Genomic DNA, 18,850 nt, shown 5'->3' with positions numbered 1-18,850 from the left:
GATTGGTTCAATATTCAAAAAGCAATCAATGTAATCCACCATTTTACAAGCTAAATAAGAAAAATATGTTAACATATCAATAGATATAGAGAATCATTTGAGAAAATTCAACACCTATTTATGACAAAACTTATAGAAAAAGTAGAAATAGAGGAAATTTCCTCAACTTAATAAAAAGCATTTATTTTTAAGCCCCTAGAGTTAAAATTATGCTTAGTTATGAAAGACTTACCTTTTGGCTCTCTGACCAGCACCATGGCAGTTTGCAAAAACAAGCACCTTATGAAAGGGGGCAAAAAGGGAGCCAAGAAGAAAGTGGTTGATCCATTTTCTAAGAAATATTGGTACGATGTGAAAGCACCTGCTATGTTCAGTATAAGAAATATTGGAAAGGCACTCATCACCAGGACCCAAGGAACCAAAATTGCATCTGATGGTCTCAAGGGTCATGTGTTTGAAGTGAGTCTTGCTGATGTGCAGAATGATTAAGTTGCATTTAGAAAATTCAAGCTGATTACTGAAGATGTTCAGGGTAAAAACTGCCTGACTAACTTCCGTACCATGGATCTTACCCGTGACAAGATGTGTTCCATGGTCAAAAAATGGCAGACAATGATTGAAGCTCATGTTGATGTCAAGACTACCGATGGTTACTTGCTTCAGCTGTTCTCTGTTGGTTTTACTAAAAAACACAACAATCAGATACATAAGACCTCTTATGCTCAGCACCAGTGGGTCCGCCAAATCCGGAAGATGATGATGGAAGTCATGACCTGAGAGGTGCAGACAAATGACTTGAAAGAAGTGGTCAATAAATTGATTCCAGATAGCATTGGGAAAAACACAGAAAAGGCTTGCCAATCTGTTTATCCTCTCCATGAGGTCTTCGTTAGGAAAGTAAAAATGCTGAAGAAGCCCAGGTTTGAACTGGGAAAGCTCATGGAGCTTCATGGTGAAGGCAGTAGTTCTGAAAAAGCCACTGGGGATGAGACAAGTGCTAAAGTTGAACAAGCTGATGGATATGAACCACCAGCCCAAGAATCTGTTTAAAGTTCAGACTTCAAATAGTGGCAAATAAGAAGTGCTATTTGTGGCGGGGCGGGGGGGGGGGGGGGGGGTGCGGGAGAAAGACTTAATGCCTACTCTCTAAAACTGGGGCTATAATAAGGATGTAAACTCTCGCCACTTTTATTCCAGGTAGTGCTGAAAGTTCTAGTTATTGCAATGAGACAAGAAAAGGAAAAGACATACAAATTAGAAAGGAACAAATAAAACCGTTCCTGTTTGCAGATGCCATAATTGTCTATGCAGAAAATTTCAAGAAATACACAAACAAAATAGATCAAAACTGTTTCGTTTGTAACTAATAAGTGAGTTCAGCGAGGTCACTGAGTACAGATCAACACAAACAAATCAACTGCATTTCTATATATTAGCAATAAGCACGTTGAAATGGAAATTTAAAATACAATACCATTTACAATCACTCAAAAAACACAAATGCTTGGATATAAATCTAAGAAAACATGTATATTACTTATATCCTAAAGACTACACAATGATAATGAAAGTTTAGAAAGTTCCAAATAAAGAGAGAGATATTATGTTCATGGATTGGGAGATTCATCATAGTAAAAGAGTCAATTCTCCCTAAATTGATATACAGGTTTTTTGCAATTCCTATAAAATCTTGGCAAGGATTTTTTTTGTGTATACAGACAAAATTATTCTAAAATTTAGCTGGAAGGGCAAAGGAACTAGAATGACTAAGACAATCTTGGAAAAGAAAATAAAGTTGGAGAATCAGTCTACCTAATTTCAAGACTTATTATATAAGAATTCTACAGATTTCAAGACTGTGTAGTATTGGTGGAGGGGCAGACATATTGCCAATGGGACAGAATAAAGAACTCAAAAACGACCCAATATGGTCATCTGATATTTGAGAAACATGCAAAGGTAATTCAATGGAAGAAGAATAGCCACTTCAATAAGCAGTGCTGGAACAATGGACACAAAATGAACTTTGACCTATGTCTTACACCTTATGCAAAAATTAATTCAAAATTAATTATGGACTCACATGTAAAACATAAAACCATAAAACTTTTGTTTAAAAAACAGGATAGGCCTGGTGTGGTGACTTACACCTGTAATCCTAGCACTTTGGGGGGCCCAGTGGGTGGATCACCAGGTCAGGAATTCAAGACCAGTTTGGCCAAGATGTTGAAACCCCAACTCTACTAAAACCTATAAAAATTAGCCAGACATGTTGGCAGATGCCTGTAATCCCAGCTACTCGGGAGGCTGAAGCAGGAGAATTGCTTGAACCTGGGCGGCAGAGTTTGCAGTGAGCTGAGTTCGCACCACTGCACTCCAGCGGGGATAACAGAGTGAGACTCTATCTCAAAAAACAACAAAAAACAAACAAAAAGGATACTGGGAGGTTGAGGTGGGTGGATCACTTGAGGTCAGGAGTTTGAGATCAGCCTGGCCAACATGGTGAAACCCTGTCTCTACTTAAAAAAAAATAATAATAATAAAATAAAATAAATAATTAGTTGGGCATGGTGATGTGAGCCTGTAATCCCAGCTAATTGGGAGGCTGAGGCAGGAGAATCGCTCGAACCCAGGAGGTGGAGGTTGCAGCGAGCTGAGATTGCACCATTGCGCTCCAGCCTGGGTGATGGAGCGAGATTCTGCCTCAAAAAAACTCATAAAAAGCAGGATAGTTCTTCTTGGTCTAGGGCTAGATAAAATACTCTTAGACTTCACACCAAAAACTTAATTCATAAAATGAAAAAATAAATTGTGCTTTAAAATTAAAAATGTCTGTTCTGTGACTCTGTTAATAAGAAAAAAAGACAAGTTACAGAGTGAAAGAAAATATTTATAAGCCACACATCTGACAGAGGGCTAGTATGCAGAATGTATAAAAAACTCTCAAAACTCAACAAGGAAATACCTGATTAGAAAATGGACAAAAGACATAAAAAGACATTTCACCAGAGAAGATATACAGATGGCAAAGAAGCACATCAAAGGTGTTCAACTTCATTAGCCTTTAAGGGATGCAAATTAAAACCACGTGAAATAGCATTACTCATTGTCAGAATAGCTGAAATAAAAATTGGTGTCAACACCAAATTCTGATGAGAATGCAGAGAAAATGGAGCATTCATATATTGCTGGTGAGAATGTAAAATGGTACAGCCACTCTGGATACAAGCTGGCCATTCCTAAAAAACTAAACATGAAACCACCACCATACAACCTAGCAATTCACTCCTGTGCATTTATCCCAGAGAAATGAAGACCTATGTTCCCACAACTCCTGCAAATGAATGATTAGAGTAGCTTTATTTGTAATTGCCCTCAAAGTGAATAGAATCTGGCTGTCCTTCAGTTGCTGAATGGTTAAACGAATGTGATACTTCCATACTACGGAATACTATTCAGCAATAAAAAGCAGTGCATTGCATAAATATCCAGAGAATTATGCTGAGTTTAAAAAAAAAAGCCAATCCCAGACAGTTGCATACTGTATAATTCAACTTATATGACATTCTTGAAATGATGCAATTATAGAAATGAAGAAAGAGAGTAGTGGTCGCTAGAGGTTAAGGAGAGAGAGAAAGTGGGAGGCAAGTGGGTATGGTTATAAAAAGGTAACACCTTTTAAAAAACATCCTGTGGTGTTGGAAACTTTCTGTATCTTGTGATATTGTTCTATGGTTTCCTAAGATATTACTATTGAGGGAAACTGGGTAAAGAGTACATGAGCTCTCTCTGTATTATTTCTTAAAACTGCTCATGCGTCTATAAATGTCTCAAAATAAATGTTTAATTTAAACAATTTGATCTGGAAGTAGACTCTAGGATGAATAAATAAAAACAAAAACAACAAAAAACAATTTGATAGGCTTAAAAAAGGATTGCAGACAATTGCATCCTATGAATATACTTCTTCAAACAATTTCTTATTGTTTGGACATTTGAGTTATTATAATTTTGTTATTTCGGCAATCACAGGGATGACTGTCCTTGTAGCTAAATTTTGACATATATTCTTTCACTTCCTTGTAAACATCCCTAGAAATTGAATAGCTGGTCAATGGCTTATATATTTTTTCATATTTTTCGGACTCCTTTGAATCCAAGGTATAGAAAGAGTCAATATTTGGAAGCATTGAATTTATGAGGCAGTTCAATATATGGACAAGAAGAAAATGTTTAAAAGATGCCAGTCCTCCTTGAATTTATCATGAACAATTTAGGCATAAGAGGTTGCTATTGTGGTGTAATAAGCACAATTTGAAGGCTTTAAATACATGTTTCAAAGTTTTATCCATTTGAAAAATGTAGATAATACTAATTCCTACCTTCTGAAGTTGTTATGGAGATTAAACACATGTAAAGCACTTGGAGGAAAACTTAGTACACTATAAAGTCTCAATAAATGTTAGCTACTATTATGATTTTGATTATGATTGAAATCCAAAAATAGTGCAATAATTGACACTGGCCTGTAGGAGGAAACCCATTACTTCATTCCCTTGCCAACACCATGAATTACCAACCATTTCTATCTTTGCTATGTTTTATTGTTATTTTAATTTTCATTTATTAGATTAATAATGACTAGGGCAGGGTGCGATGGCTCACGTCTGTAATCCCAGCACTTCGGGAGACTGAGGCGGGAGGATCATTTGAGCTCAGGAGTTTGAGACCAGTCTGGGCAACATAGTGAGACCTCATCTCTATTTTTAAAGTAATTTTTTCCCTTTTAAAATAAAATAAAATAATGAATTGGAACATAGTTTTCATGTATTTATTGGCCATTTATATATGTTCTTTCGTGCCTTGCCAGTTTATACTTATTGTCCATTTCTCATTTAGGATGTCTTTGTTGCTTTGAAGGAATTGTTATATAGTAAAGTAATTAAGTCTTTTGCACACATAGTAAATATATGTGTGTGTGTATATTTTATATATATATGCATTTTATATATATGCATTATATATATACATACATATATCTATATATATATTGCATATTTTAGAGACAGGATCTCACTCTGTCACCTAGGCTAGAGTGCAGTGGTGTGATCATAGCTCACTGCAGACTTGAACTCCTGGGCTTAAGCAGTACTCCCACCTCAGCCTCTCAAGTGGCTGGGACTGCAAGAACACACCGTTACATCCAGCTAATTTTTTTTGTTGTTGTTGTTACTTTTTGTAGAGACAGAGTCTCATATGTTGCCTATGCTGGTCTTGAACTCCTAGCCTAAAGTGATCCTCCCGCCTCAGCCTCCCTAAGTGCCACTACACCCAGATTAAAAATATTTCTATTAATTTATTCAGCTTTTAATACTTTAAATTATGTTTTTTGATATGAAAAGTTTTAAGAGTTTTAGGTAGTCATATTTTAGGTGGCAATAATATCTTTATGCTTTTTGCAATTGTTGGTTTGTCTATAAGAACCTTCCTCCTAGGAAAATTGACCGCCTTTATATTTTTCATGTTTTATTTAATTTAATTTGTACTGAATCTTGGGTGCAAAGAATTGCTTATTTGTGACACAGTCTCACCATTTGTGCACACATGGTACATGTGTATTCAATCTCATGATTTTTAAAATGTGGGAAACATCCATGAACCCATCATTTAATATAATAACTAGGATCTCGAAATAATTTATATTCTTCCGTGTGATCTGCACACCTCCTATCCTCCTGCCTCCTTCTACTTGAGAAACATATTCAGAAGTCCGTTTATCTTTTTCTTTTAAATATATAGTTTCATCTTATCGATGTGCTTTCCTAGGAAGTACATATTTTCTTCAAGTTGTTTTCATTTGTATAAAAAGAGCATTATGCTGCAGGTAATCTTCTGGCACTAGCTTTTGCTCCACTTAATATTATTCTGCTCAGGCTAATTGCTATTTAACTGTGTCCTACCATATTTCGACTGCTGCATATATTCAGTTCCGTCCATATACCACAGTGTTTCACACACGGCCCCATTTATAGACATTCCGGTCACTATCATGCCTATTACTGTTCTGAATGCATTTACGTATTTTTTTTCTGGTGTGCAGGTGAAAAGCTTTCTGTTGGGTCTATACCCAGGAATAGAATTGCTGGGTTATATGGTATGTGCCAAACTGTTTTCCAAGGGATTTATACATCTTTCCTTTCCACAAACCCTGTTTAAAACATCCGAGGGGACCACATCCTCTCCAACACTTAGTATTGCTAGATTTTTAAAATTTTTGTCAATCAAATAGAGTTATGGTCTCTAAAATAGCATGTGTATGGGTACTGGATTAAAATAGTGCCTCACTATGTTCTCGGTTAGCATGTCCGCAATCTATTCTTGTATTTATTAGCTTGTGTGTTTTGTTTCTGCTGTCAGATGACAATTGTGACTATTGCTGATTTTCTTTTTACAATGTAATCTTTGAAGGTAACTCTTCAGCAATATGAAATTTATTTTTGGTTAAGGTATGTATTCCTTTTAACAAATGGATAGCACATTTTTCTGACAATGTTTAGTCAACAATCTGCAATTCGGGCTGTTGATTTGAGATGTCGTCAACTTTATCTTACATTGAATTTTTTAAATACATAAAATACGCCCTTTAATAAAATACATCCTTTCTATACTCTTTACTTGTTTAATTGCTTGGTCTGATTTTCATACCAGTACCATCCTATTAAAGTTGTAGTTTTATAGAACATATCATTAGGTCAAGTTTTATTCTTTTTCCAAATAGGTCTTTGCTATTTTCATTGCATTATTCTCTTAAGCGAACTTTAGAATTTCTTTGCCAAATTCTCTTCTATCCCACCCTTCTAAATCACTCATGCTATTGGTTTCATTTTTATACATATTCATCCCTCAGTATCTCTGGGGGATTGGTCCCAGGACCTCCCTCAATTACCAAAATCCTCAAATACTCAAGTACCTGATATAAAATAGTGTAGTATTTGCATATAACCTACACATTTCTTCCTGTATATTTTAAATCATCTCTAAATTAATTATAATACTGAATATAGTGTAAATGCCATGTAAATAGTTGTTATAATGTATTGTTTAGGAAATGATGACAGGAAAAAAAATCTGTACATGTTCAATACAGACTCAACTTTTTTTCTGACTGTTTTTCATCTGAGGTTGGTTGAATCCATGAATGTGAAATCCATGGATATGGACAGCCGTCTGTATATAAATTTGAGAATTGATGTCTTCACAACATTAAGTGTCTGCATTTAAGAACATGGTCTTTTTCACCTTTATTTGAGTCTTGTGTTGGAATATTCATCAAGAAAGTTTGTAGGTTTCTCCATGCACTTTCTTCACAATCTTCTTAAGTTTGTAATAAAGACCTTTGAGTAAGGTGATGACAAAATAATTACTGGTCTTTCTTGTTTGGGTTGTTTTAACATCATGCGAGTAACAAACAGCCTTGTGTAGGTAGATGCCTTTAACACAATTAGCTGGAAATCCCCTGCTGATTCAGGTATAGACAATTGCAACTAGCCCATGATAGCCAGCATGGCTGTTTCAGCTTCACAGACCTTAATAATTCAGCAAATGATTTCACTAATTTAACCCAATTGAGCATCATTCTCTCTCTGAGCTCAGTTTTGCAGGAAAAGCATTTGGGGCTCTATGTTACCAGAACATGGTCTTCACTTTTCCGCATATTCTGTAGTGCACACCATCAAGTTTATTGTCTCCTTGAATAAGAGACCTTCATATAAGATAGATGTAACACACACGTATGCATGCTGCATTTTACTGGGTATACCATTTTTAAAAATCTAGCTTGGCTTTGAGAAAGAAGTATCAACCTTTGCACCCTGTGGTCTTTATCACCAGGCAGGAAGGCCATGAAAAAATGTTCCTCATTTGAAGTCTGGGAAACCCTCCACACTCTAGTGCTGACCAGCACTTTTGAGAGAAACAGCAGAGCCAGGGGCTGGTAATGTGTACTAACAAGCTTTGTATCCTGAAATCCATACTGCAGAAGGGATTGAAATCTACAGAAAGCCACATCTGTGTGCTCCTCGCAGACCCCAGCAAGGAGCCTGAATACAGCATGTCATTATGATTAATTGTGGGTAATGAGGGTCTTATGAAACCAAGAAAGAGAAGCGTTTGTTTCTCTGCAGCCACAGTTATAGCCTCCAATTTGTTTTCAAGCACTCTACAGAGGACAGCCAAAATAGAATAGGAAGTGACTATTCTACAGCCGTCCTTTACTTCCCTGCCAGGCATTTCAGTAAATTAACAGGCGGGGACTGGTTGGGGATTTGGTGAACCTTCTCAAGGATATGATAAAGAAAAGATTTCCCAGTTCAAAGAATCTATATAAAACCAGGGTATAGGAGAGATCTGCTGTGTGTTCTGAGAAGCTAAGTGGTGCTCCAGTTCAGCTACAGATAGGACAACAGACTACAGTGAATAAAAGAATTTTTTTATGGAAGCAGCGGGTGTTTTCGTCATTCTCTAACCTACCAGAAGGTGGTGCAAATTCACTGCTGATACAGTAAAGGAGGACGTGGCTTTCTTTTCCAGCCCTACCCTGTCCAAGTACAGTAAAACAGAGAGAGAGAGAGAGAGAGAGAGAGAGAGAGAGAGAGACAGAGAGAGACAGAGAGAGAGAGAGAGATTCAAAAATAAATTAGACAGGAATATTTAATCTTTTTAAAAGCAAATAACTCCCCTTCAAGTTGTCTAACATCTGTCAACTTATTTCTTGCTGAGACTCAGTTGATGTGAGTCAAGCTAATAAAAAAACATGACACAAAGATTTGAAGAAGATAATTTTGAATATCTTAATGTAATAAAATTAAGATGGGGTATTTAATGGCTTAGGACAAACACTACATTAAGGAACTGGACTATGTTCCTAGTGATTCTAACAAATAGCAAAGACGTGGTTAATTGGACAAACATTTTATTCCATTAAAGAATCATTGTAGTATTTTAATATTTGGACATAAAAAAATCTTTAGGATGAAGCACTATGACTTTTGTGCAGCAGCACATGCCTTTTTGAATTGAAAATTAACCCTTCTCCTAGGAAGATAATATAGGATGTAGAAGACCCAACAAGAGTGTTTAAAAACAAACAAAAACAAAACAAAACAAAAAAACAGAAACCTTTCATTGACAACAACCAAAATAACAAAACCCTCTTCATTTGGTGTGAGGGGAGTTGCTGGAAAAGTCCTGGCTTAGAGCAGCTCATCAGCTGTGTGTCCTGGTGCCCACGTTTCCAATAGCTAAGAGCATTTTTAGAGATGGGACATCTACCTAAAAGGAAGAAAGTTTTAAAAAACAATTTATTGTTTCAGTAACATAATCAACTGAGGGCACCATCAAAAATATTTTTGTAAATTCTCTTAATCTCCAAGACCACTCTATTATATCTAAACAGAGGAGTATTTTTGAATAAAAAGAAAACAAAACAAACAAAACCCAAACACCCCAAACCTTTTTATACAGAAAACAAAACAAAGACCCAAATGAAGGCTTCAACATTTTCGAATTAGAATTTCTAAAGAAAACGCATCCAGAGAATGACCTCAGAGTTCTGGGTTAGTACTGATTTTTCAGCCCGAAATCGAGCATAGGTTTAACAAACGTTACCAAGGAGAACAATGTATTTTTGTTTCTAACTAAAATCTATCTTTTAAAAAATTAATTTTCTCTCTGTATTGCCGGATTACATTTTCATTTAACTTTGGTGCCGTGCCTTGTAATTAGTTTTTCTTGATCTGTTTCTTGGAAGGGAAAAAAAAAAGTTAGGGGGAAAAAAGATAAAAAGCAAGCTTGTAGGTTGCAGTTAAAATATTTTGCTTTATCACGCCTGGCGGGAAAAGAACCAAGAACACTGAACCCAGGGCAGCAATGAGTCCCACGCCCCGCGCTCCCGGTTCCCAAACCTCAACATCGTTGCTTAAAATCTTCCGGGCTTATTGTGAAGCCAAGGGCGCTTGGCATGGGAAGAGAGCCGCTCGTGATTTATTTGGGAGAGGGATGGGATTTTGGAAAGGAAACTGGGGGGTTTACAAGGAGGACGGGTAAGTTTTATTCAACAACTTATTCTTGGGCGTTTTCGTGGACCGGAGAGGAGTTTCGATCCCGTCTCGGGCTCACCTGGGAAGCCCCCTCCTGGCGCCCGCTTTGTTTGGCGTTCCTTTAAAGCCCGGTGTTGGCAGAACGACCCACAATGAAACAAATTCTCATTTTATGACGTCTTTTCCCCCGTAGGAGTCCGAACAATGTTTGGGGGCTTGGCACGCATGAAGATAAAAGAATTTTATTTTAAATGCGATACATGTCAGGATTAGACAGCGCTTCCTTTCAGCTAAACTACAGAGCGAATCTTCATTTCCTGTTTCACTGCTTCCCCCGAAAGAAACTTTTCTTTTTCTTTCTTTCTTTCTTTTTTTTTTTTTTTTCCTTTTCTTTCTTCCCCCCAGCAAAGAGTCGGAGAGAAAAGTGCTGGGCACAGAGCTCCCCACGCGGCCCCGGCAAAGCAGACTCAGCTCCTGATCGTTGTCAATCTTTGGGCAACCCGGGGCCTCGCAAGGGCTCGGGTGTAGTGTGATTTGGGGAGGCGGCAGCCTAGTTTTGGCTACAGTGGGCGCCTGAGCAGAGCCGGGGCGAGTTGTAAACCTTAGTGAAAGGTGCTTGTCCCCCGCAAAACGTTTGGAAAGAACCGTGCGCCCCGTGCTGCCGGGCGCCTCCGCCGCGCACAGGCGCTGCCCTTGCCCCGGGACCGCGTCGGGCCGCCGGGTCACTGGCTTTCCGAAAGGGACCCGGCAGAGACAAAGTGCCTTCGCTGCTGCGATCGGTTGGTTTTACTTTGCAATAAACGGCCCCTAATGGGACCGGGCGCCGGGCGGAGTGCTCGGCCCGGGGCGCGGCCTTTGTCGGCTGGCTCTGCGGGCCGCCCCGCCGGGCGCCAGGTTTTGGCGGGTGGCCCGGCCCCGCGTCCGCCCCTGCAGGCCGCGCTCCCCCTTCCCGCGCACACAGTGGAGAAAATGGACACAAACAGCATTTTGCACTTTTCCCACTTTAGCGGGAATCGGAGGAGCAGGGCGAGAAAGCCCGAAAAGGAAGGCGGTTATTTATGACCGGCGAGTTGGAGTCTGGCACCATATGGTGGGGTTTGTCAGGCCCGGCCGCTTCCCAGGTCGCCCCACCCAGCGTCCCGCAAACAGTGCCCGGTTGACAACGTCGCCTTAGCAGCCCCCGTCTTCGCTTCCAGCCCCTCTCGTATATTTTCTCCAGACGAAGTTGATAAAAGACGGACTTTAAAAAATTACTCGCAATTAGACCCAAAAAAGTCATTTGTGATCTTTGGGTATTAGCACTTAACGGCCAGTGGCCTCTCCTTTCCCTCTGGAGGAGGTCGGGGTGGGAGCGACTGGGACCAGGTGGAAGGTAGTGTAGGGTTAAGAAGCGTCAGACCTCGGAGAAGGGCCTCACTTCCTCTTCGTTTTGTCGCCCTTTGTGTTACATACGGGGGCAAGCAAGGTCTGCCAATCACTACCATTTCTCTTTCTTGTTCTATAAAGACAGGGTCGTCACAGCAACAGGGACATGACAGGCTGGTATCTCTCTCGAGCTCCAGGGGGCCCCTAATAGGATTGAAGGGAAAGATCAAGCGAATGGTTTCCTATTTTAGGCCCGTAATAACTCCCAACTGCTTGCATATACATGGGCCTTACAGTATTATGAGGCAACTTTTAATCCCAGAAAAGAGCAGCCTGTTTTCTAGCAGGGTCTATTTTTGAACACCCTATGGGATCCTCCCTCTCTCACCATCCTCCATCCTCCCCTTGATTTTCAGGAGTCAGGGTAAGAAGGAATCCCCTCCTCTGATTTTACTTATCACCCCTTCCCCAGAAACTGAAGGTGTCATTTCTTTTCATTAATTCATTTTACCAGCTCAAAGTAAATGCTCCATTTGGAGGAAACAAAGACACTCCTTTTTGATATTCTGTTGAAGTCCCTGGGTGAGATCAGAAGTTTCCATATCTTTTGGAGAAATTGGCCTTGGATGTACTTTGGCCAGACATCTCCCCCCACCACTCCAACACACATACCTACAAAACCACAAAGCAACCTAAGGAGGAGTGAAAAGGTTTCTTTCCCCCAGGCCATTTATGTTCAAAACGAAATGTGAGGTCACATGGGTGTGGGGAGTGCGTGTGCTGGGTGGGTGTCCTTTATATGTGTGTTTGTGGAGCAGACAGAGGAAATAAATGAAATGCGTGGGACAAGAGGAGCGGTTTGTTTTCACCCCCAAGACCTGGGGAAACCCATCAAAAGAGACTGACTTCAAAAAACCGAGAATGCCTGGGAAATCTGAATGCAAACAGCTTTGGAATAATCAGCACCACCAACATCTGTCACCACAGCTGTTTCTTTTCTGGTTGGCGAGAGAACCTGTCTCTCTCCCGTGGGTTGGCAATGAACTCCAAGTAACGGGCCCAGGGTCTTTCTCTTCCAAACAGAATCCTCCAGGTCTCTGTTTACTTAGCCTGCTTAAAAGTAGAACACAATACAAAACAAAACAAGCATAATATTGCCACTTTTTAGGTGAAAATAAGTAGCCTGGTAAAGCAGGTTAGAAAGAATTATTCTTGACCTGTGGTCACAAATGGGGAAACTGAGGCATGGGGACAGACTTTGAATTTTCAAATTGATATCCAGTAAAGAATCAGAATTGATAAATCCAGTCCTCAGCTCTTGGAAAGCACCCCGTTAAAAACAAACAAAAGTTGTATTTTTTCTTTTCATTCAATTGACAGATACTTATTGAGCTTATGGAATGTGGAAAACAAAATGCTTTGTTTTACAGCGGGGAGAGAATGAAATATCGTCCCTGCCCTAAGAGAATATGTCTTCTGGGAGGGGCACCGTGACAAGCAAGGACGTAGATACCAGAAAGTGCATGGTTACAGCAATGTGGTGGCTTGATCTGAGGTTATGGGAGGGAAGTCTGACAAGGGAACAAGGACGTGTAATGTCTGGCTGGAGTAAGGAGCAGAGATTTCATGGAAGAAGCAGTAGCATTTGCCTAGGAGTTGAAGGTTGGTTGAGATTTCTGTGAGTGGAGGTGGGAGAAAGGCATTCAAATGCAGGGAACAGCATGAAATCCGGAGGGAACAACAAATTAGTTTTTTTTACAGGATGGAGGGAGATAGAGCAGGAATGAAAGAGGAGAGAGCTAAAGGCAGGCTAAGACTTGCCTGTGGATGAGGGGAGTCCCAGAGTGACAGACCTAGGGGGCATTTGTAAAAGGTGAATCAGGGGCTGATGCCCAGGAAAGATTTGGGGTTATGGAGAAGGCCTGGATTCTGAGATCCCAAGTGGGAGGCTATGGTGGTCATGAGGAGTGAAGGCTGCTACAGGCCAGTGGCATTGGGATGGAGAGAAGGAATGATTTGGTAAGATTTGATGGTCAAAGCACACGGAGCTCAAAGCAGAGAGGCAGGTCAGAGGTGACCAGGCCTTCAAACCTGGGTAACCAGAGAATAAAAGACAACCTCATTATATGCAAGAAATTAAAATAGCATTTAAGGCCGGGTGCGGTAGCACACGCCTTTAATCCTAGCACGTTGGGAGGCCGAGGCAGGTAGATCATGAGGTCAGGAGATTGAGACTATCCTAGCAAACACAGTGAAACCTTGTCTGTACTAAAAAACAAAAACAAAAACAAAAAAAAACAAAAAATTAGCTGAGTGGGGTGGCACGCGCCTGTAGTCCCAGCAACTCGGGAGGCTGAGGCAGGAGAATCGCTTGAACCCAGGAGGCAGACGTTGCAGTGAGCCAAGATTGCACCACTGCACTCCAGCCTGGGCAACAGAGTGAGACTCCATCTCAAAAAAAAAAAAAAAAAAAAAAAAGAAAAGAAAAAAAAGCTTTTGAATCTACCATTACATTCATTGCAGTAGTGTTTAAAACATTGAACACTTCATTGTAACAGAGAAACTCAGACACCAACATTGACGAGCTTTCTTCCAATGTTGAAGAGCTTTCTTTGTCAAAGCTGGGCACTTGGCCTCATGGTTGAGCTTCAGCCAGACTTAGAAAGCCAGCATCCCAGTGCTCAGTGACTTTGTAGGGTGGACAGAAAACCAGCTTGTAGAAGCTATATTTTCCCCAAGACACAGTACTCGTCCTTAGCATTTGTTACCATTTTTATACCATTACTGAGAAAGAAAACTGGAGAAAGATACCCCAGAGGCATTTTCTCTGCAACTGCCAGGCAGTGAGGAAATGTGCCAGTGATGAAACTGATCTGGCACTTGTTTACTTTTCGGTTGCATCCAGTGTCTGCTTAAGAATGTTCTGATGGGCAGATACCTAGATGATCACACAGCAAATGCAAGCCAGAAAGGTGATAAATAGTGAAAAGGGCACCAGACTGGGCATGTGGGTTGGGAGTTCCCTTCCTGGTCCTGCCTACTGGCTTGTGTGGCCTCATCCATGCAGGGGCACTCTCTGGCCTAGTTCCCCTCCTGAAAAACGAGGTGAGTTGGGTGATTTTAAAGGTTCTTCCCAGCTCTGTGTGAGTGGATCAGTGATGTGCCTCTTTCTTTGGATTTCCCCAACACTTTTTTCTTACATTCTGTGTTGTGCTTTGCGTGTGCAAACAGAAAGGATATTTATGTCAGATGATTTCGACCTTACTCTGGTTTTTAATAACTTTATTGGCATTGAACTTTATTAATATTTTTAAAGCATCATTCTATCCATTCTCCCTTGATCCACAAAAGTGCCATGTAAAGTAAGCCAGGAGTTTTATTCCCAAATGTACAGCTAACGATAACAATGATGATTTCTATTTATAGAGTGCCTACCACGTGTCAACATATGCCTTATAATGAATGTCTCACTTAATCACCACAATCTTGTAGGTATTGTTACCCCCACTTTACAGATAAGGAAGCTGAGACTTGTAGGGGCTGGGCCTCACTGAATGCCTCCAGCTCCCTGACGGCTGAGTCAGGATTTCAATCCTGGTCTATCAATTCCAACTCTATGCTCTCTAAGACCTTTGGAGGTCGTGCAAGGGTTGTCAACTGTCTTCCTCTGCTACCCAATATTTTTTGTGGGCATTTACCCTCTGTATCACCAGAGAAAACTGTTGGCCAGTGTGGGCCTCCATTTGCTTTGTGGCCTTCCATGGCCTCCCCATGTGAAATATAAGGCCCAGATTTAAATCAGGCAAGCTGTTGACAAATGTCTATCAAGCACCCAGTATGTGTCTTACAGTCTACCACAGGCTTTGGAACCCTGAAGAAGTATTAGAAATGTCGTCTTCCGTCCGGATTTCACAATCTGAGATGAAGAAACTAATTGAGCCAGTAAAACATCAGTGAATGAGCAGTGTTCTGTGTTATCATGGAGACCACCAAACTTTATGGAAGGCTCATTCTTCTCCCACTGGGGCCTGGACTGATTGGCTTAATTCTCATGACGAGCTTATTTGATGGCTGCTACACAGTGAGAGCCTGTTGTGAAAAATCTACAACCAACATACTGGTCCAAAGCAAAGACAGTTGGGGAACTTGTTCTTTGTGTAGTGGTTTCTTTGTCCTGGCGTTTGATTTGTTTCCTGGTATTTTAGCCCCGGAATTAATAGGTAAGCCAAACAGACCCAGTTCTGTCTATTATTGCATACTAATAATGGCTCAAAACAGTGGCTTGAAGCAACACACATTTATTCTGCTTTTGAATCTGAGGGTCAGCTGAGCTCTGTGAGGCAGTTCTTGCTTGGGGATCCTTAGACACTTGTAATCAGATGGTTCTGGGATTGAGGTCATCTAGGAAGCTTCTTCACTCATGTGTCTGGAGCCTGGACTGGGAAGACTCAGACAGCTGGGATATCTTGGGCATGTCTATCTAGGTGGCCTCCTCATGTGGTCTCTCTGTAAAACCAAGAGAAGGTCCAGGAAGGTTCTCAGTGGCCTCATTTGGGTCCTGTGCCCATTCTTGAACCCATCACTGCGGCCAGAGGGAGTTGTGCTTTGATTGGCCAGACCTGGATCATGTTCTTACCCTGGGTTAACTCCACCCAAACTACTTAGACTGAATATGGGAAAACGATGACTCCCAAGGGAAAATTGAAGTGAGGATGGATGATGGAAAAGCAAGGCTAGCTGAGGTCCACTGGAGTTCCTTGTTTCTTGCTGGTACTCATAGATGTTTGTTGATCACGGTATTGGATGGGGATAAGTCTCATACCCCTTGCCCTGAGATGCTGAGACCAATGGCTTCTCTGCCTAGACTAGAAGCTACACATAGTCCTGTAGCCTAGGGGTTGGGGCAGCGGGAAGCTTGGGGATTTTATGAACCTACACTTTGGCTAAAGTTGCATTTTCCTACATGTGTACCTTTACTTATGCCATCTTCTCCACTCAGCGTGGTCTTTCTACCCACGTCTACCATTTTAAATTAAATTGTACAATTTGTAAGGCCCGATGTAAGAGCGCACTAGCTAAAGATGAGCTTCTCATCCTCCAGTCTCTGTAGCCTTGCTATACAAAGTGGGGCCCGAGCGCCAGCAGCATCAGCATCCCTTGGAAACTTGTCAGGAGTGTGGTCTTACTATGTATCTCAGAGCTACTGAATTAGAGCCTGCATTTTAACATGATCCCAGGTGGCATGTGGGCACAACAAAGTCTAGGCAGCACCATGCCAGAGCAACAGTTCTCTGAGTGTGATCCGGGAAATGCTGAAGGTCTCTGAGACCCCTTCAGGGGGTCCGAAAGATCAAACAGTTTCCATACTAACACTAAGATTGTTTTTCTTTTCTCACTTTCATTCTTCCACGAGGCTCCAGGGGAGTTTCCCAGAGGCTCTGTGACCTGTGAGAACTAAATCCCTTTGATGGCTGATAGACCGTATGCTTTTGTGTTCTTATGTCTAAAATATTGGTTTAATTTCTGCTGTGATACATATAGCTGGGTGCAGTTATTCACACCTGTAAGTCCGGTACTTTGGGAGGCCAAGCAAGTGGGTCACTGGAATTTAGAAGTTCAAGACCAGCCTGGGCAAAATGGTGAAACTCTGTCTCTACAAAAAAATTCAAAAATTAGCCGGGTGTAGGGGTGTATACCTGTAGTGCCAGCTACTTAGGAGGCTGAGGTGGGAGGATTGCTTGAGCTGGGAGGTTGAGGCTGCAGTGAGCCATGATTGTGCCACTGTACTCCAGCCTGGGAGACAGAGCGAGACCCCGTCTCAAAAAAATTAATCATAAGTAAATAAATAAATAACAAATAGACATATGGCCAGGTGTGGTGGCTCACGCCTGTAATCCTAGCACTTTTGGGGGTCAAGGCTGGCAAATCACTTGAGCCCAGGAGTTTGAGACCAGCCTGGGCAACATGACGAAGCCCCATCTCTACAAAGATTACAAAAATTAGCTAGGCATGGTGGCATGTGCCTGTGGTCCCAGCGACTTGGGAGGCTGAGGTGGGAGGATTGCTTGAGCCTGAGAGGAGGAGTCACAGTGAGTCAAGATCATGTCACTGCACTCCAGCCTGGGCGACAGAGCGAGGCCCTGTCTCAAACAAATAAACTCTCTCTCTCTGTGTATATATGTTTTTATATGTCTATATATTATGTATTTATATATGTTTACATATAAACATATTTAATATATATTTAATATATATTTATATAAGTATATAATTGACTTTATATAATATATAAACTGTTTTATATATAAACATATTATATTGTTATGTATTATATGTTTATATATTTATATACGTAAACATATGATCATATTGTATAATAGTATATTTTATATATTTATATAAAATAATATATTTATATATTTTTATGTGTATTATAGAAATATATAAACCACATAATTTTTAAGAGTGTAAAGGGATTCTGAGACCAAAACATTTGAGAACTGCAGCTCTTGATCCTTCTGTCTCTGGCTAGGGAGAGTATTGACCTTCCCTCCGCACTCTGGCTTCCAGCACTGAGCACAGACCGCTAAAGGCATTGAATGAGATCAACCTATACCTCCTTAGCCTTGAGGACAAGGAGAGGCTCCAGGGGTCACCCCCACCCACCCTGGACATCAAGCTCTGTGTAATCCACTTGCCAGGCTCATGGCTAGACACACAGCTCCTGAATATATATTTGCTGAAAACTTTGACAATTATGAAGTTTTTTGGGGGGTAACTTAAAAAAATTCAGATCCCCCCACCCCTTCCCTTTGTCCTTTAATTTATGACACTTTTCAGTGTTCAATTCACACTGCTCAAACAGGAGCTCTTGCTCCCATTTAAAGAAAAGCAACACGGGTTAAGAAAGGACCTCTCAACATCATGGAGTAAGCCAGTGCCGTTTAGGACCTGGGTTTCAAAATCCCTAGAGCAACTCCTTGTTGCTACACTATGGGTCTAGGAAAGGTCATAGATGAGCCTAGGGTGTTCCGATGCCTCACTGCTGAGAATGGCTGAAACATCAAGTAGTGGTTGAGCCAGCCGGCCACTCAGGGGCCAGGGATGGAGTGCGGGGAATGTGGGTGTGACTGGGACTTGCCTGCTCCTGCTGGACTGTACTCATCCCTACCATGGTTTCCATGAGTCCCATACTGGGCTGGTCCTGTACTTGGGAATCTCAGTTCTTTCCCTCAGCAGCCTGAAGAAATCCTCACTCTCGTTATCCTGACTGTTCCTATGAGGAAATGGAGGCTTTGAGAATAACTTGCCCAAAATCACAGTGGATAAATGGCAGATCTTGCCTTTGAAGAGCTTCCCCCTCCTTCTGCCAGAATCCCTCTGGCCCT

General features: G+C 41.0%; 1 pseudogene; it reads left to right on the top strand.

Annotated features, from left to right (window-relative positions):
* The first annotated feature begins 255 nt into the window (after positions 1-255).
* LOC103216936 (small ribosomal subunit protein eS1-like) lies at positions 256-1,051 on the top strand (annotated as a pseudogene).
* The last annotated feature ends 17,799 nt before the right edge of the window (positions 1,052-18,850 follow it).

Source organism: Chlorocebus sabaeus, chromosome 10, assembly GCF_047675955.1.
Source record: "Chlorocebus sabaeus isolate Y175 chromosome 10, mChlSab1.0.hap1, whole genome shotgun sequence".
Lineage (NCBI taxonomy): Eukaryota > Metazoa > Chordata > Mammalia > Primates > Cercopithecidae > Chlorocebus > Chlorocebus sabaeus.
The sequence above is the reverse complement of the archived record's forward strand: the minus strand, read 5'-3'. Positions and strand labels throughout refer to the sequence as shown.